The sequence below is a fragment of the Protopterus annectens genome, chromosome 3.part1, assembly GCF_019279795.1.
Source record: "Protopterus annectens isolate FY-2018-M chromosome 3.part1, PAN1.0, whole genome shotgun sequence".
Lineage (NCBI taxonomy): Eukaryota > Metazoa > Chordata > Ceratodontiformes > Protopteridae > Protopterus > Protopterus annectens.
This window is the reverse complement of record NC_056732.1, coordinates 152410501-152431853: the sequence shown is the minus strand read 5'-3', so window position 1 is coordinate 152431853 and position 21353 is coordinate 152410501.

Below are 21353 nucleotides of genomic sequence, written 5' to 3'. Positions count from 1 at the left end.
CAAACCTGTGGCGTGTTGTTTTTTGTGAAACATAGATTATATATGCGGGTGACAGGAAGACACAGATACTCTCCGCATTGATATATGAACCAGGGGTTTATGTTGCCAGCTCCAGGAGTGGTGTTACTGGAAATATTTTCAAGTAGAATAGAGACTTCTTTGGGATGTATGCATTTGAAGTAGAAGGGGGGATGAATGGTGGTGGGGTGAGCAATGCATGATCTGTGGGAGGTGAGAAGTTTATTGATGGGATATTGCTAAATTCTTTAAGGAAATCTTCTGGAAAAAATTTTCCTGTACCATAATGAATGGTGCTTGTAGACAGGGTATCATAAAGAGGTTTTCTTCCTGTAAGTAGATTAACCTCTTTCCAAAAGTGTTTGGGGGAATATAAGAGGGAAGTTTGTTCCTTTGTTTGAAGATTTCTTTTGTGCCTTCTGATGGACTTCTTGGCTAGGAGACAAAAGACTATAAAGAATGCACAGTGGTCAGTTTTGGGGGTCTGTTTCCATTTTTGCCATATGTCACCTCTTAGAGTTAAAATACATTTGAGTTTGGTGTGCAGCCATTCAAGTTTGGTGGGTTTATAAAGCCTGCAGAAAAGTGATACGAGTTTTTCTTGCAGCTAGAATAGAAAGTTGTTTACGATAACTGTTCTGTATTAAGGTTATGTAAGGAGAGTATATGGTTCCAGTTGTGAGCTGTGAGAAAGGGTCTACGTTTATCTACATTTATCTCTGGTTTATGAAAGATTTTAATATTGGTGGCAGTTTTATAAGATGGTTGACAATTGTAAAAGTGATTGGGCAGGGGTCATTAGAGATGATGACAGTATGTTTATGCTAGCGATGGAGTTTGGCATGTTTGTAATAATCAGGTCAGTGTGGAGTGTTTGGAGAATCTGATATTAGGTTTCTTGGTTCATTTATAAGTTGAAGGAGACCTAGATCTGCTAGGAATCTACCCATGTCAGATGAAAGAGGGCCAAGATAATTAAAATTAAAGTCACCTAGAATGATTATGTTGTTATTTTTGAGACAGTTATTAAAGATGATAGTGATGAGTGACTATAATCTATTTTGGGAAGGAGGGGATAGTACATAGGATGTAGCAATCAGTAGTGGTTTGACGTTGTGCATTTGAAATTTTAGGAGCATTAATTTAGGACCGGACTCTGGGGAGAAGTTTCCTTAGGCAAAAAGTTTTGGGTTTAGATTATTTCTGTGCAAAATTAGAGAGCCTCCACCAGATTATTTGCCTAGTCTGGTATCAATGACATACTTGTAGGAGGTCAGAAAGTGTTGGAAGTTGAGGGGGTCTTTTTTTGACCCACATAACTAAGAAGTGTGCTTGCCTGCTGGTGAGTTTAACAAAGAGAAAAGGATAAAATAGTGTTGAACAATGCAAGAGTAACACATTTTCCATGATTCCAGATCGCCATATTCATAAATATAGTATTCTGGCACAGTGGTGTATTTAGGCATGGGCAGCGGGCGCAGGGGCGCATGCCACCCCCTTTTTAAAGCTGTTGTGTGAGTTTAAAAAAAAATAAATACACTGTGCTTTTGTTAAAATTGGAAAATCTACTACCAAAATTGTACATTGCCGTTTCAATTTTTTTTTTTTTTTTTTTATGTGAAAGATGCATCGGAGATGCAATTAGAGGTTGCAGTCAGGTGACCTATAGGACAATCCTTAATTGCTTCTCCACTTGCATCTCCACTATAGTTGAGTGAAAGTGTGTCTGATCACAGCGAGAATTTAGTAGATGGTGAAACAGATGTTTTCAGACTAGCGTCAAACTGCAGAGTTGATCAACATCCTGTTCAAGTATTCAAGGAGAACTGCTGCAGTGAGCACAGACTAGTGTTCAGAAACTCTGAGGTAATTTTTTTTCCTTAGAAAGAGAGTGTCAGAGTTGGGTGTCGCTGAAAAACGTTTTTTTAAATCCCAATAGAAAGCATTCTTCATAAGTATGACACCTAGTTTTTACTTCCTGATTTTTTTCCTTCATCTAGACGTTTTTTAGTATTTTTTTCTTCAGAGCGTCCTGTGCTTACTGTACTTCAATAACCCCTTCCACACTGTGATGTCACCATTTTCTCATCCTGCCTCCTTATCTTCTAATTATTTATGCCCTTTAGTGACAGTCCCAAAATTGTTTTTATTCACCTGGGAAAACAAGCACTGGGTTGATATTTGTTCAGTTGTGTCTTGTTAGTGCAGATATTTAATAAAGCTGAGCATCCTGAACTGTGCAATGTTTTTTAATCTTACAGGGAATGCTTTGTTAGAAAAGTATTATATGTAATTTGCCTTTTGTAGACTGTATGCACCAACTCTTACTCAACAACCTCTCAAATAAATATATATTAAATAAAAATGCATACTTATAGTTCAAAGCAAAGTACTGCTGACTTTTTTTATCCTTAAAAATCAGCGGTTGTTTCTCGCGGTTATCAAACATCTCTCACGGTTATTATAATCAGCTAAACATTATTGCCTCTGCATTGAGACGCAGTGGAACATTTCTAAGCAGGTCTATGGCCATATTTGCTGGTCTGTTGGACCTTACTGGTGATATCTATTTCATAACAAACTTAAATGGGAAGGATGGCATCTGGCTTTCCTGCATCCCTGACTTTAAGCTGTTATGCTGTCATTTCAAGAAAATGCAAAGCAAATGCTTTTTTTCAGGGTGCTGAATTGCATGGGTTGCCACCTCTCACAGTTAAAACATTGTATTCATTCTCCCCACATTAACTACATCTTTAGATAATGAATGTCCCTTTTTAGGTATAAGGGATGATGTCATTATAGAAGTGATAAAGGAGCCCAGGTTGTTTCTTAGGAACTGCCACATATAACCACCTTATCATTCTCTCTTTCCAATGAAGCCTAATCTAGGAGGCTGAGTACTGTGTGTCTGCCTCTGGATGAAGATATTATATATATATATATATATATATATATATATATATATATATATATATATATATAAAAACATACATATATCTCTGTGTATGGGGTGGTAGAGGTGAGAGTATGTGATGGCCTGAGAAAGTACCATGCAGCAAAATAGTGTTGAAAGTTTGCCCTTATGGACAGTAAAACAACTTGCAGATGATATATTAATTGCTCCACACTAATATACTAGTAAACAATTAAAAAAATCATTGCAAAGCACATTCAACTGTAGTCTTGAATGTTACATTAGTACTGTTATCTGATCTATGTAATTCCTAATAATGAAATCCTGTGATCAAACATCAACCAATGGAATGTTATAATTTATTTTACATGCCGGCATTAATCAGTTACTGTCCTTTTCTCAACATGGTCTTTATTCTTTAATAAATGCTATCCTGTGGTATGTGATAGTGACAAGTTATATTCAATTCTATTTTATTTCATGTTTGCTTTTGGTGCATTGCTTAGAAGTAATAACAGTTATTACTTCTATTGGAACCTTTGTTTGAGAGGTGTAGTTATGGTAACTATATCACCATTAGCTTGTGTAACACACGGCATGGCCCAGAGATACTGCCAAGTAAATAAATGTGTGTGAGCTGTGTCTAGGTCATCTTACACCTTGGATAGTTCCCCACACTGGTGCCTGCCTCAACCTAAAGTTGACAGACTAAAAAAAGTAAAATTAATCTTCATTGTCATTATAACTGTAGCAAGTCCCTTGCTAGAATCATACAAAAAGTGTATTGCTACAGTTAATTCAGCATCACAATTAATTAAAAAAAAAAACAGTATCATCTGGCTTTGCAATCACATCCAATTGGCAATTGCCAGTAACCTGACCTTTGACCAACACATGTCTACTGTGGTGGGAAAATTACCCTATATTGCACAACTTGTAACGGCATGGCATTCAGGCCCAAGGAAGTCATTTTTCTGCTGTACTCTGCTCTCATTACACCAGTCATTGAGTACAATACACCCTTCAGCATGTACATGACCAGGCACTTGCAACAGCCTGAGAGACCACAGACAGTAAACAACTGCTATGCAGACAGTCTCAAAGCCCTGTGTTACAAAGTGCATAATAGTACCCTTTGGAAAGACAGTCACCTCTGGAAATTACCATGTTAATAATACACCCCTAAAAGTAGACTAGTGGTCAGGCATGCTGACAGTAACCTGACCTTTGACCACCATGTGTCTTCTGTGGTGAGAAAATCACTCTGTGTTGTACAACTTTTAATTAAGGGCATGACATCCTGTACTGTGCTGTCATCAAACCCATCACTGAGTACAATGCATCCTTCAGCATGTACCCAACCTGGCACTTGCAACAGCCTGAGAGACCACAGAGAGTAAACAAGTCCTATGCAGACTATCACAAAGCTCTATCCATTTACTTGGACTTCTACAGACTGTTGCATGGTAGTCTGTGCCTAGCCAACAAGGGATGTTTGGCATCTACTTCTCAGAGGTCCAGGCAAATGCAAAAGGCCTGTGGCTGACCAAGTTTGCAGACGACTGTAAGTTGGGTGCTATCATTGACTCCCCAAGTGATGTTAACATACTTCAAGAGGTTCTCACAGCAACAAATGACTGGTGCTAAAGTCATGGCTTTAAGTTAAATGCAAAAACATGTATTATCATACCATTCGCAAAAACACGGCCCCTACTGATTACCACATTAGTGGCACCCCCCTAAACACACAACCTGTGGTGAGAGACCTGAGTACACCAATTGACAACAATCTCACATTTGATCATCATGTAGCGGCAGTGGTCAGAAAAGCCTTTTACTTGGTTCATCTCATAAGTAAAGGGATTGCATCCAGAAAAAAGGAGGTCATTACCTCTCAGCACTTTTCCCTCATTAGGCCAATAATTGAGTACAGCACCCCATTTTGTATGTACCTCTCCAAACACCTGCAGCAACTGGAAAGGCCACAGAAATACCTCACAAAGGCAATCCCTGGCCTGCAACACCTGTCCTATGTGGACAGGCTGAAATCACTATCACTCTACTCTGTATTGTACAGATTGCTCAGAGGTGACCTGGTCTCATCTACAAGGCAATCTCGGACCCTGCTCTACTAGAGATGCTCCATATCTGTAAGTCTAACTCCTTGCTTAGTACCCGATTGAAAGGCTTAAATCTAATATGTGACATTAAAAAACCTGCTAGAGAGACAGGTTTGTCTCCCAGAAGCTGCCCAGTCTCTGGAATAGACTCCCGATACAAGTCAAACAAAGTACGTCTCTGACCCTCTTTAAGCACAACCTTGATGAGTGGATGGGCAATCAGAAATTTCTCCCAGGGGTTCCACCTGTGTCCCTCATTGACAGGGGCGACAGGTGCTGATTGTGGTTTCTTTTCTGGGGATAACCTCTTGGCTAGGCTTGTAAGGCTCCCAGAGCCATTAGCCTAGTAATCTCTTATGATCCTATGATCCTTTACTGATGGAGTTGTTGCACATCTGCAAAACAAGCAGCATCCGAAAGTGCTGTATAAGCAAATTTACCTTAACAATAGATGTTTGAATAGATCACTGCTGCAGTAGCCTAAGCTATATGGGTTATATCCTGAATAGGATATAACAGCCAGCAAGATGGAAAGTAGAAAGTTGGGGATAGGGTTGTTGACAGAGGGTAGAAAGGGGCAATGCAGGCAGAAAGAGTAGTGATGACCTTTTGGGCCAGTGTTTTTGTTGTAGATGGGTTAAATACATTTCAGAGATAAAGGATAATAGGGAGGTTATGAAGGACGGATGCAGATAATTGTACTGTTGCAACATATGAAATTAAAGGTGTGGCAAGCAGAGAACCTTTGGAATCATGGACCTAATATAGTACTGAGATAGTGTAAAGGGGGGAGGAATAATAAGCTAGTGGTCTTGTCAGGACAGGTTATTGGTCAACTGACACCCTAGGAAAAGGGTCTCCACAGTACCCCCGCCAACACCACCCTGTGTCCCCATCCTGGTCTGCCTACACCATCCAGAATCCTGGAAAAGCTCCCCTGCTAGAGTGATGCCCTAGGCAGCTGCCTAGTTGGCCTATGCCTAAGGCCAGCTATGGGTCTTGTCTTGTAAGAGATGGAGGCAGAATATAGAGCAAGTGATGAAGCATGAGCTGTGTAAGTAGGTGTCACTGAGGAAAGGATGGGGAAATCTGAGTGATATGGGGCTAATGGATAAAATAATGATGAAGAGGACAGACATCCAAGATGGCTGCACACCGATCAACAGACAGAGTTCATTTCTCCCTGTGTAAAAACAGAAACAGTGAAAAAAGGGACCCCAAAACTGTCAGCATGAGTAAACATCAGCCCCTTGTTAGTAATTACACTTCTTGGATGCTAGCAAAAAAGATTTTTGGAGAACCCGAGAGAAAATCAATTGCAAAGAGAGAGAAGAAAACTCTGGCTGGAAAGAATCCTGCAGATATTCAGCAAAAAGCAGTTAAATTCAGCTTTCATACAGGAAATTACTTCTAGAAATTTAGAGGAAAAAATAAATCAAGTGTACTCAAATATGTTAAAATAAGTGAAACACTGAAGAAATATCCAAACTGAAATAATAAAAGATTGGAAAAGTAGACGTAGTTTTAACTAGCTATTCAGCTGAACTAATGAAACTACAAAAATCAGAGGTAGAAATTAAGCAAAGCCTGGCTGAGTATGAGGCCCTTTTTATCATTTTCTGCAGATAACAATCTACACACATGCGCACACACACACACACACACACACACACACACACACACACACACACACATTTGTCAAATTGTATCACGTCAACTAAAACATTGACTCAAATAATAATGAAAAAAATAGCCATATATTCTAGTAATCTACTATTACCCTTGGCATAGTATACAGTAAGGGGTGTTTGACTAAATTAGTTTGCATGTGAATTATTCTAAGCTTGCTTTAATCACTCTTTGAGTTAACAGTTCTTGGTTTTGGACAAGGGAGGTGAATAATGGATAGTGCTAGCTGAGGTAAAAATGGCCATATTCATTTTGAGACGCTAAATATACTGTTGACTGACTTACTTTTTAAAGTTTAAGATTTTAATCTGAAGTTTAAAATTATTTATTCATCAGTATATTTGTGTATTTGAATTTGATAACCAGAATGCAATGCACTAATCACAAAGCAGTGATTTTTAGGCCTTAGCAGGGTGCAGTCTGTTGTAAAAAAAGATACTTTGATATTTTTTTGACTGGTTAGGGAGTGGTTAGGTATGTTCTTGTATGAGGTGAGGTATGTTTCTTAACTTCTATGGACTTTAGCTTAGTTGACAATTCAGACATAGTGGAAAGGACAAGAAAGGACAATTTATCAAAATCTTTATAATTTTTTTTTAAGAATGCTTAGTTTTGCTGGCAACTGACAAATGATAATTTATTTATCATTTAAGTTTAGTAGGTTTCATAAAAGGAGAATTAAAAAACTTCTGAACTTGATTCCAGTTGAGGCAAATGTTTGCTCGGGCAGTGGACACATTTTTTGTAGAGGGTATCTAAAAAAATCAATTAGCTTAGTTGAGGAAGGCAGCTGCTAGCCATGCTTATTAAACATAGCTGCTGGACATTACAGGTAAGTGTATATATTTATGTTTCAGAGATTTGTATTCAAGCTTTGAATTAATAAGGTTGGATATAATTGACATAGTAAGTATGCAGGAATGATGTATGTATTTCAGTTTTTGTTAACATATGTTATATTTGTGAGGTTATGCTTTGGTTTGTCAGTTTTTACTGCACTTAGTGTGGGCAGTTTTTATTTCAGGTGTATATTTTGGCTATGTTAGGGAGGGTAGTTTCTTTCTAATAAGTTGGATTTGTCTTAGGCTTTGTGCTTATTTGATAGCCAGTCATTGTATTTCACTTTTCATGAAGCTTGGACAAGCATTTGCTCATTTCAGCAGTTATATAACATTTTACATTTGTGTTTGTCCTGTGTTATATGTATGTCTGTGTATGTATAAATGTGTATTTGTGTGTGTTAATATTGCCACCAGAATCTCTTTTGTTGAACTGTAGTTTATTGTGGTGATGTTTATCATATTAAACTGTTTAATGTATATTATCAAATTTTAAAAGGAAAGTGTCAAAGATCCAAAGTTTAGAAAATACTGCTTTTTTGTAGCAGTGTGTATTCCTTTTACTAAAAATACATATGTTTTACATTTCTTCTTTAATTTCAAGGCAGTTGAGTCTTGTGATGATTTATGCCTTGCCAGTACCCTCTTTGGCTGCACCCCTTTTTCGAAGAAGATTACACTAGCCAAGCCCAGGGTGAATTTATGGGTGCCCATTCAATCATCTAGGACTTGTTTCAAGAAGGATAGTATATCACACTGCTTAACTGGCAGAGGGCAGTCTGTCGCAGAGGTGGAAGAAGTGATGTGTGATGAATCTGTCTCTCCATCATGTTTTATTTACCTACTGGTGAAGATTTAGGTACCTTCTTTGGGCATTTGTGGAACTAGTAAGCTTGTGGAGATACAAACGATCTAGGACAACTGTATCTCTCATGCCACAGAGAGAAGGCATTGATCTTCCCTCAAGAGTGTATTAAAGGGGCAGTGCTTCCAGTCTTTCTCAGGAACTCGGGGTCATTATGGCAGTGATCTTAGGAACTTATGAGTTTCTCTGTAGTTGTTTGATATGTCTGGTGAAGTACATCCTGAAAAGGGCATTGTACTTAACTGGCCTAATAAATGCTGAATGTAAAGTGACACTGCCCTCTTTAGATCTGAATGATATCCTCCTGGCCATTAGCTGCACTAACTAGAATGAATTTGTGACAACTGCATTTCACCTGATGATTGAATGAAAGGGAATTTTCAATCCAAGATTCAAGGCCTCTAACAACATTTTCATTTTGAAGTGGGGTATTGTCTGTGCTGTAGGTAGACAAAAAGGGTTGTCTATTAAATCAGACAATAGTGCAATTTTCTGCATTTAATCTGAGCCTGTTTTCAGTACACTAGCTATTAGTAAAAGGTAGGGGAATCGGGTGTGGGGGAGGTGGAAATTACAATAACTCACCGGTTGCAGTCATCTGCAAAATTTGTTAGCCAGAGATCTTTGTTTACAGCTTGCAGATGAAAAAAGTAAGTGCCAAAAAAGGTGCTCAAATACTGAGCTCTTGGGTTAGGACTTATTGCCTTCATGCTTCCTGATAAGACAATTACCAATGGCACTTTGAGGATTCTGTGTTTTAGCCAGTCTGCTATCCATTGTACTATAATTGCCATGATCACCCTCAACCCCCTTTTTCCCCAGTTTCTGCATGGACTCAGGGTGTCATGTTAGCCATCACCATCTCTCTCCATTCATTACCACACTCCTGCCTTCTTCAACACTCATGCCTGACTGTCACAGATTTTCTCTGACACAATCCAAGCACCTCTTTGCTGGATGCCCTCATTTCCTGTTACCTTCTTTCTGTCTGTCCCAAATCTTCTTCACCAGATTGTCTTCTGTTTTTCTGCACATGTCTGAACCATTGTACTGTGTTCTCTTTGATCTTTCCTGCAATTGGAGCTACTTTGGCTTCTGCTCTTATGTCCTCATTTCTTCGTCTTTATCATATCTGCTGTGACCTCATCTGAGCCTGCTGCTTTCCCTGACTTCATTTTCCTTAGTGCTATTCTCACTTCTTCTAGAGTGGGCGCCTCTTCTCTCATTGCAAGCTGTGTCTAGGGCAGTACAGCTTCTGTGGGTTTTTCTTCATTCAGAAGGTGCTGAAAGTACTCCTTCCATCTTCCTTTGATGGCCTGTTGACTGGTGAGCAGGTTGTTACTGGCATCCTTTATGAAAGGTGTCTGACTTTTGTCTTGCAACCTGATATAGTTTCTTTGTGCTAACTACTTTGTCACTTTCCAGAAGCTGGGAAAGTGCTTCCAATGTGCTGTTCTTTGCTACTGCAACTCCTTTCTTAGCTTCTTTGCTAGCCAACAGTATTCCTTCCTATCCTGGTCCATCTTTTCTAGCCTCCACTTTTTTCCTGAACTCCTTTCTTTTGATGACTGTCTGGACTTCTCCATTCCACCACCAGCTTTCTTCATGAAAAGAGAAAGCCCTCTACCTTGGAATTACTATGCCTATATGATTAATTTTTGATACCTTTGTGCACCTTGTTTCTGATAGTTATAGTGAAGTAGGAGGAGTTATGATGTTAGGTATACAGATTTTGCTGCCCAGATTTTTGGTTGTATGTATCTGCTTTCCAAGAACCTTTGTCTATATTTTTGATGTCTGCAGGTTGAGAGGTATGATGACCTCAGTTTATTTAGGTATACTTCATGCATTGCTGGTGACATGAAAGGTGATTGGTAATGGGTTAGTATGTTGTACATTATCTTATTTACATTAACAATAAATGGAGTATCTGTAGGTTATTATTTCCACTGTAGAAGAAAATATATAATGGACTTCTGGAGGAATATAGATAACTTTCCACCAGCCATGGTGGACTTTCAAAGTAGAGGATTAGAATAAGTAGTAGGCATTGAGATGAGGCAGGAAGGGTGTGTTCTCAACACATAGGATATCATCATGTGACTCCTAGCTAATATGTAAATGTGACACAGTCACTTTAAATCACTTTTATTCCCTGTCAAATGATGTGAAAAGTCTGAATGTGAAAAAAGTAATATTGATACTGGCACACAATGTTTTAATAGCCACTAAGCAAACAAGAATAATCCACAACAAGTACACTTCCCAGCTACACAGCAATGCCACGTAATCTGCAGTAGGGATCCTGCCTATAGTGGCTACCTTATGAGTAAATTCCTCAGCTCTGTGAGCACCTGCAGTTACTTCAGAGTGTAGAACAACTGAAACACATTCTATCCACAATTACCCCAGCTGTTTACTACATTTGTTTACTGTACCACAATTATATTAGGTATAAGAAGATACCGTTTAGTGTTAACTATCAGCATGAACATTGCATTAGAGGTCATGCATACAGATTTACAGTATCTATTTATCAGCTGAATGTATATTGCTGTTTTTTTCACACATAATTCAGAGCATCTTAAGGTGATGTTTACACACCTCCAATAACCAGTGTTTCACTTTCTCATTCCAACCCCTGTAGTTGACTTTCTAGACTGCGCCCCCCCCCCCCTTCCCATATTCCTGCATCTGCCACTGTTCTGGCATACAGGTAATGTGTCTTGATGCATGCACTGTGGTCATTAGCATGATTTATAGAGGTGAATCACATTAATGTCAGACCATGCACAGACACATGTACTCTCCATTCTAAATGACATTGAAGGGAGACTCAAAGAGGAAGAATTCCAAAAAGAATTTCTGCTTAAACAAAATACATGGCTGCTTAACAAAATAGATGACTTAGAAAACAGGGAAAGGAGAAACAACATAAGAATCTTTGGTCTGCCTGAAAACACTGAAGGAGAAGATATTATTTCATTCTTAACAACCTGGATTCCTGAATTTTTAGACTTGAAAGAGGGACTTTCATTTGGAATTGAAAGGGCATATTGAACACTGAGGAAACCTGCTTCTAACTCAAATACTCCACCTAGATCTATAGTTATAAAATTTCTTTCATTTCCGGACAAGGAACTAATATTAAAATCTGCTTGGAGAAAATCATCCTTAAAATACAATCAAAGCCTGATAAGGTTTGACAATGACTATTCTTCCAGAATACTAGAACAAAGGAAAAAAGTCTGTCCAATAATAAAACTGTTGAAACAAAACAACATTAAAGCACAGCTGGCCTTTCCAGCTAAGATAAAAATACTTTTTGCCAAATGAGATGAGAACCTTTAATGACTTAGAAGAAGCTAGTATAATCATCAAAAACAACAACATAGTATCTATCCCAGATTAAATGGAATGGATGGCACCTACTCTTAAAGGAATAAAAGAAACAAATCCTTGGACTGATGATGAAAAGAAGAAACAAAAAACTGATTCCAAGATAGCTGTCCCAAAAAAATAACTCTTACAACATCTCTCAAAGTACCAGCTGATATGATACATTACTCGTCATTTGTTTTTATTTAAAAAAAAGAGGGATTCTTAAACAACTGAGAAACAGTAATGATTTATTCAGAATGTTCAAAGAGTCCAATAATTCTTCACAAACAAGCAACATATAATACAAACATAGAAGTTTCTATTCACGTACTTGAACTCAATGAATACTTAACTTGTTCATTTTTCATTGATTTTACTTATAATAATGAAAGTCATTAATTAACTAATTCAACAAGGTACCATTCATCAGAGTTCAGACTCAAATGTAACAAATTAACATAATATATAACAGCAGTAACAGTAGAGTGTTTTGAAAAAAATGCTGTCATGGAGACTAATGCCTTCTTCAGTTAAAGTATGATTAAGAAATGTCATGTATATCCTGGTTAAATAATAGTACCAAGCTCTTAGTACAAATGGCATTATTATTTTGTCTAAACATAGTTAATATCAATTATGGTTGGTATCATAGCTTCAAGTGCTGTTTGATCAATCCTGATATGGTGTGCATGGATGTAGCCATGTCTGGCAGCTAGTACAAATATCATTATTATTCTGTCTAAACATAATTATTATACCATGACCCCCCATTAATATTCCAAAACGTGCACACTGATTGGCCAGCGTGCACGTTGTAAATCGACTTATACTGATGGAAAAAGGTCCGGTCGCCCGGACTTTTTCCATTAGTATAAGTCTTTTTTTAAAACACTGTCTCACTATGTTAAAAGAGTTTAACATAGTGACACAGGTTTAAAAAAAAGCAACGGAGATCTCCGTTGCTTTTTTTAAAGCTGTCTCGCTATGTTAAACTCCTTTAACATAGCAACACAGTGTGTAAAAAGCAACGGAGATCTTGCTTTCTCCGTTGCATTTTTTTTTAAACCTGTCTCGCTATGTTAAATGGGTTTAACATAGCGAGACAGCCTTATAATAAGCAACGGAGATCTCTGTTGCTTATTTTAAAGCTGTCTCGCTATGTTAAACCCATTTAACATAGCGGGACAGGTTTAAAGCAATGAGAAAGCAAGATCTCTGTTACTTTTCGCTATGTTAAATGGGTTTAACATAGCGAGACAGCTTTAAAAAAAGCAACGGACATCTCCGTTGCTTATTTTAAAGCTGTCTCGCTATGTTAAACCCATTTAACATATAAACAGTAAAAGCAACGGAGATCTTGCTTTCTCCATTGCTTTTGGCCACAGCTCTGATGTACTGCGTAGGCATGCGCAGTACATCAGAACTGCCGCGGATGCCAGACAGCTGCGGAAGGGCAGCAAAGAGGCATTATACAATGCCATTATTTAAGAAAAGTAATTGTTTCTTTTCTTAAATAATGTCATAGTATAATAGCAATAACCCACTTCTGGGTGTGGGTAATGCGGGATTTACCCACGGATGTCTTTGTTTGGTCCCTCGGGCTTCGCCCTCGGGACCAAACCACGCCAACCGTGGGTAAATCCCGCATTACCCACACCCAGGCATGGGTTATTGCTATAATATCAATTATGGCAGGTATCATAGCTTCGAGTACTGTTTGAGTAAGCCTGACATGGTGTATGTGGATGCAGCTCTGTCTGGCAGCTGTTATATGTTGACGTTTTCATCTCTGGGAAGCTGTGGCTTGTGGCTTGTGATCGAGGTTTACTGATGCTTGTGTATTTGGAAGAGACATTTGGTATTTTAGCCTGGATCCAGTGGAAGGGGGTGGATAGAACTGTGATTTGGGATATTTTGACAGAGAATTCTTTGTTTACATCTGCTGAGTGAGAGGTAGGAGGGCTGGAGAAGTGTGTCGTCTCTTGTTGTGGCGGCTTGTTGGGAGGGTTTTTTTTTTTTTTATCTGTTTGCTCTCTGTTCTTTTCCTGGCTGCTGCCTTGCTGAAAGGAAGGGAATTTAGGCTTGAAGTTGCAGTGAAGTGAAGCTTTGATTCAGGTGCATTGTGAGCCTCTGGTATGCAGTACACAGACATGCTAACAGAAACAGATGTTCCCAAGTTGCTATGGTAATGGAGACAGAGTGGCAATAATGCTTAACGGCTCTGAGAAGCCTCTGAGGTGATTCTCGGCAATGACGTTTTTGGTTTAAAAATATATATATATATATAATAAAAGGGCTGTTTTAAACCACATGTACACATATTGATGGTCTCCCAACACTTAGTTTAGCTCATTAAGTTGATTCTTGATAAAAAATAAATATAAGCACAATTTTATATTTAAAATGTATTTATTTTGGTCTAAACACATTAAGGACTTGCATAAGAGTGGAAGTCTGAGTTATTGTGAAAGACTAAGAGCACTTGGTCTTGTGCAGTACCCTTTGCAGTGGTCTGGGAGGTGAGCTTGCTTGGATGTATTGGGCATATGGGGATAGCTGATTCTAGGGGTGTTTGGGGTTGCTAGGAAGTGCTAGAGAGTCAGCATAGTTACTTTGTGGAAATATCTGTGTTAATGGAAAGTGTGTTGAGTGGTTTACTGGCAGAGTGGCCATTGCATGGAACAGGCTGGTAAAATGGAACAGGACAAATATTGGTTTGGATATTTTAAGAATAGCCTGGAAACACACCACATGAACCAGTGAATGGTATTCTGGCAAAACTGGATGGGCATTGTTGCCCGTGTTTGAAGTACTGATATGTATGTATGTAAGGATGGAAATATACTTATAACAAATAAGAAACTAGAAGGGTCTCATAATTTAAAGTCTATGGACTGTATAAACATGTTTGGAAGGAGCTAATAATAAGAATAAACATTACAGCTTGTGGTCTCTCAAATAACTAAGCAACAGCCAAAAAAACACACACACACACACAATTGTCATATAATGTATGATTTTAGTAAATCTAGACATAAAGTATATAATCGTCATATAAGATGAAGCAGTCTGCTGAATTTAGATATTAAAGACAGGATTTAATAACATGGGCTTGTGCATAATAACACTACTGTCATTGTCATAAATGACATAAACTATATTGAACATCAAGGGGAAGCATGATAATTTTCTCATATAAGTAAATGTGCATAACAAGTTATAGAATTGCTTTAACTTGAATTGTGGTTTTGTAATACATCTTGACCATACAATACTTAAGCTGTTGCCAAGGTAACTAATGTTTTATACGCCGACATCAAACTGACAAAGTTGTTCAAGAGAAACAACAGAAGCCTGAACTAGGAATGTCACAGAATGTAACAATCACATTCTGAACAAATAATATTAAATTGACAATAATCACTCAGTTTAACTTTTGCTGATTATACAAAATAGAATGTTGCCATTTAAATCTAAAAACTTTCAGTATATGCCATAAAATAGCAATTTATGAATATGGAAAGGGAACTTGTAATCATTAATCACAATAGGTGAATTTGTTGTTTTTAACCTATAATTTCACTCATTTTATAATAAGAAATGACAGATATGAAAATCCTTATGTGTAGGAAGTGGGGGAAAAGGGATGCACTGATAATTAAAATGCACTAACTTTCATCAATGTTTATATAAAACAAACTTGATGCTTTAAGCAAGTTAGCAACAAACAAAGTGATTACTTAAATGCTGGCAAACAATGAAATATAACTTCTGATACATCTAGTAAAATACATTGTATTAAAAACATTAGGTATAAATATTATTACCATCTATTTATATTAAGTAATACGTTTTGAAAGACTTCATCAATAAGGGTAAATAGATTAAATAACTGTGTGCTATAATCTTTTACTGAGGTTTTATATATGATACATCCTACTTTACTATGATTGAATTGTTTGTCATATATCTTTCATGTAAATAGTAATTGCTTATACAATAAGTAGACATTTATATTGTATTATAATTCTGTCTAATCTACAATAGCACTATATCTGTTCAAAATAATATAAATATTGCTTATTCCTATTACAAATATGCTCCATATGATAATTCAATTTATGGAGCTCAGATATTCTGGATTGTCAAGGTATGAGTGACAATCTAATGGACTTAGGTTTATCCATCAGATTAGGAATGATTTTCATTCCATGACTAGTGTGGATCTTAGTTTTGTCAACATTTATTAGTTTAAATTTATTTCACAAAAACATTTTTAGTATGCCTGATTAAAACATTACTTTATTGGTAAACGCTCTAAGTATAAATCTGATAATTTTCTTTAAAAGCTCAAACATATACTTTATAGTTATCAGAGGAAAATGTTTAATAGTCACAATAAAACAAAAATACATAGTCTAAATAACCTAAGATGGATTTAATTTTAGTATCTTTAAATACCAATGGCTTAAACAATCCTAGCAAGAGATCAAATCTACTGATATATTTAAAACTGAACAAAGCACAAATTGTCTTCCTTCAAGAAACTCATTTCAAACAAATGACAATTACAAATGGAATCCTAAGGAATATATATGATATTGGCACAATCCACTTATAAGACAAAGACAAAAGGGGTAACAATTTTATGGAAAACAAATGTGATTAATCCAGAAATCATTTATAAGTATGAAGATAAAGAAGGCCTTATGGCATTAGTAATAGTTAAATATAATAACAGAATATGGACCCTAGCCAATCCATACTGGTTCCCAGGCATTGGATCAGGAACTGTTAAAAAACACTTGGATTTAATTTCCAATAATTAAAAGGCAACTTAATATTAGGAGGAGATTTTAACTGTATATTTGATATTTCTGAAACTACAAATAAAAACCACTGTGTACATTTGCTATATCAAAAGCTTTAAACAAGTGGGTAGAATCATTTCATCTTATAGATACTTTCAAATTTAAAGAAGATAAATCTTTGTTGTTTTCCCATCAAGATCACAGATTTGGTACACAAACTAGAACATATAAAATATTTGCTGCTCATGACTTACACTCTAAAACAATTAATTTCTCAATCACTCCCTGCCCCTTTTCAGACCACAATTCATTGATACTAAAACTTCAAAAAGGGAACAAACCATTAATCTTTAATTCTAGAATTCTGCCATATGTAACTAAAATTAAATAGTTCAAACCCTGGTTATTATCTGAATTACAGTTTTTCTTATATATTAATTACACCACAGAGATAAATAAAATAATGATATGGGACTCATTAAAAGCTTACATATATGGTAAAACCTTAACTTGGTATAAAAAATCAGAGAATGGGATTCTGAATTATTAGATCTACAATCCAAACTTTTGTCAGTAAAAGCTGAAAAAAATCTAAATCATTTCAAGATGAAAAATAAAGTAGAAGTATTAAACAATAAATACAATGAAATTCTAACACATAAAACTAGTTTAGCTTTAGAAAAACAAAAAATTAATAACTTGTCCGCTTCTCCCAAATATCTACATAATTTATCCACAAGAATCAAAATACAATCAAAAGCTAATAACATTAAAAGTATCTTCCGTGAAAAGAAAAGAAAAAAATGTCTCGGATATAGGTGACATTCTTGATGCCTATAGAAATCGCTATATGGAACATTTCCAAAAAGAAAATATACATATTGATCAATTAAATCTAGATGAAAAATGTTCTAGTTAAAAAAAACAGAAACATTAAAACTAGATCTGCAAGCACCCATATTCTACAAAGAAATTACAGATACAATAAAAGAGGGTAAAAATAATAAAGTTCCAAGTATAGATGACATAATTATGCAAATATATAAACTTTTTCCTTCAAAGATACTATCCCTCTTCCACAAAACTCTATTAGAAATTCAGTCAAAAGCTTTAATACCACCCTCTTGGAGATATTCCTTAATCACGAAAATCCTAAAGTAAAACAAATTCCCAAACCTGTGTACCTCATATAGACCTATATCATTATTAAATAATGACTATAAGATATTTATGAAAATATTAACTAACAGAAAGAAAATACCACTATCCAAAACAATGAATAATGATCAAACTGGATTTATATATCATAGACACACACATGACAATATTAAAAGGGTAGTTTCTCTTATAGATGTTAATAAAGAAAATAAACACTCATAACTGGCTTAGACATAGAGAAAGCCTTTGATTCCCTAAATTAGGACTATTTATTCAAAATTCTGGTGTTATTTGAATTTTCTCCTTCCTTTGTTCATCTTCTAAAGAATATATATATATATATATATATATATATATATATATAGAAATAATTTAGTGTATGTTAAGCTAGGTCCTTTCACCTCTGAATCTATACATATAACAAAGGGCACTAAACAAGGATGTCCCATGTCACAGATTCTATTTGCTTTGGCAATTGAAATATTGGCAGATTCAATATGTAACAATACAAAAATCAAAGGAGTAGATGTTTATGAGCAATACAATTCTAAAGTAATGTTTTTTGCTGATGACATATTATTAACATTATCCAATACAAAAGAGACATTAGAAGAATTAGATATTTTAATTGACGCATTTTACAGGACTTCAAGACTCCATTTCAATAAATCAAAATCAAAAATTTTATTTTTAAATAAAAAAATTGCAGACAAAGGGGAATCACATTATAGGGAAACAAGAATCTACCTTAAAATTTCTAGGAATTGAGTTATGCATAAATGAATTAGTCTCAAAAACTGCAATAATATCATCAATACAATTAAAATCTCTGTGGAAAAGTGGAACAAAATAATATTAACATTTGAAGATAGACTACAGTTAATAAAAATGGTTTTACTACCCAAGAGTCTATATATAGCTTTGGCAATACAACTGTTACCAGAAAGGAATATACTTAAAGAAATAAAATCATGCTAATAAAATGTTTATGGTTCCCAAAAAAAACAGAATAGCTTTAATACATCATATCAGACTATGGAAACAGGGAGGATTAAACTTTCCTGATATAGAAACATATATAAAAGCATCACTATCTAAACCAATCTCAGATTGGTAAGTCCAAATTATTCTAGAAATTGGAAAGAATTACTAACTGTAATATCAATAAATGAATTTGATTTACAAAAAAATTTCAAATAAATAAAGATAACAAGATAAAAACAATTTGCCATGGCACATATTATGTATTAGTATGCAATATAACATAACTAAGCCCACTAAAACTTGTATGATTAATTATTGCATTGACTCATTTAGGAAAACTATTAATGTAAATATAGATTTAAAAATCTGGTTTGAACTTTTGACACCATTCATAGTTACAAAGAGATATCCACATAAAATATACAGAGAAATAATTAGTTTCTGGGAACAGAAAGGATTTGTTTGATGGTTACAATGTATCAAAGAACTAAAAGTTCTGAATATGCAAATAATAGAAACAACATACAAAATTTCACAAGATTGGCTAACTATACAAAACATTCTGACATATTCGCAAGATTTATGCAGAATAATTAGTAATTCTTCATTTAAAGAATACCTAAACTTACAAAATACCTATATGAAATCATATACAATGATTATGACATGGAAAATAGTACTTTGAAATTTTACAAGATATTGATAAATTGTAAAACAGCATCCAAATCCTCATATTGGAATTATATAACAAAAGGACACTCATTACAGCTAACTGAAGAAATTAAATCAAATATTTTATTATCAATAAAACATACATCCTTTACACAATACTGGAAAGTTTTTAATTGGAAATGCTTGCACAGAGCATTCTTAACTCCAGATAGAATTACTAAAATTAATTCTTCCCCAAAGGGAATATGTTGGAGGTGTGAGCAAATATACACTGCAGGTTGGAATCACATTTTTTTCAACTGTGTTAAAATTAAGCCATTTTGGAATGGTATTAAAAACATTTTACAAGCTTTATTTAATGAATCGTTTAACTTATCTAAAGCTCAAGTATTGTTAAATGTGCGCAAAGGTCCTCATTTGAATGAGTCAAATATGCATCTAGTATGGACAATGCTTGCAATCTCAAGGAAGTGTATAACAAGAAGATGGAATACAAGCACAATACCGACTTTGGAAGACGTCTACAGCCTACTGAAGACCACACCATTGTTGGAAATTAAAATTAAAGAATTAAGGATTCATCCTAAGCCATTTATTAACAATCCATGGAAAAAAGTCTTATCATTGATTGACATTTTACAATAACTGAACAGATACACTCTGATAACTGGATTGTTATACCTATAAAGTAATTGTATCTATTGAGCTCTGTTATACTGTCAGGCTGATGTAAATAGTGTACATAGCTATTAAGATGTTATATACAAATACTATGGAATTTATTCAACTATATTTGAAAAATAAAAACATTTTGAGAAAGAAGTATAACTCATGCCAACAACTTTAAATAGACACTAAAAGATCACCTGCTTATCTTCAAGATCTGTCACTGCAATCACTCCACTTAACCTGCCATATACCTCTGTCTATTTGCATTCTTCAACCTCTACTTAGGAAGTGTCTTGGCATTACTACTAATTCTTGTAAATATTAGAACATGCCAGATTTTCAGTACTGTGACTAAACTGTTTGTATGTTTATATTTTTAGTACTCAAGCTATCTTATGTGACAACTATAATTTGTTCTGTATGCCAGCATTTCAGTTTGTACTTTATTTTATCTTATGTATAATGTTTGTTTTAATTTTTATTCCTGTAGATGTTATTTGAGCTTTTCTCCTCGGGTCTCCACTGAAAATGTTTTTTTTGTAACTCAGCTGGACCAACCCAGTTAACAAATGTGAAATAAATAAGTGTTTCTCACTTAAACTAGCAACAGCTTACAGCATGTGGTGCAAACTGATCCTACATAGCCAAGCATCTCACGGGCTGTTAGCTCAGCCTTCACCAGTAAATGTTTAAGTAGGGATCATAATGTAGTAGACACTACTGACAACTTTGTATGAGTCTGGTGAAGCAAGTGCCCATATAGGTATTTTGTATTCTGACAACAGACTTGGGTATTAAAAGGGAGGTCAGTATGTATACCAAATGTTCCATGCTGATATGCAGTTTGCCCTTTCAGCTGCTAATCCACAGACACAGCTGGGACCAATTCATAAAAGTTTTAGCTTCCCTGACTATGCCTGCAGAATAAAATTAATTCCCAGAATATTGTACTGAAGGGATCCAGCAATGGTTTCCTTCCTGTAGGCAGGAGGTCTATTTTGTCACTGGACAAGGGTAGGCCGAGTATGGCTATGAAAGTATACTTTTGGCTTTGCATTCTATTATTTTTTCATGTTCCATGGGGTGACACTCCATGAAATGGTGATCTTTGTACTCAGTTATGCTTTACTGAGCAATATTTACCTATTTCTTGAACTTTGGGTGGGCACCGTAGAGCTGTATATCTCATGATGCATTAGCATTTTTACCCCCACAATCTGTTTTCCTACTCCA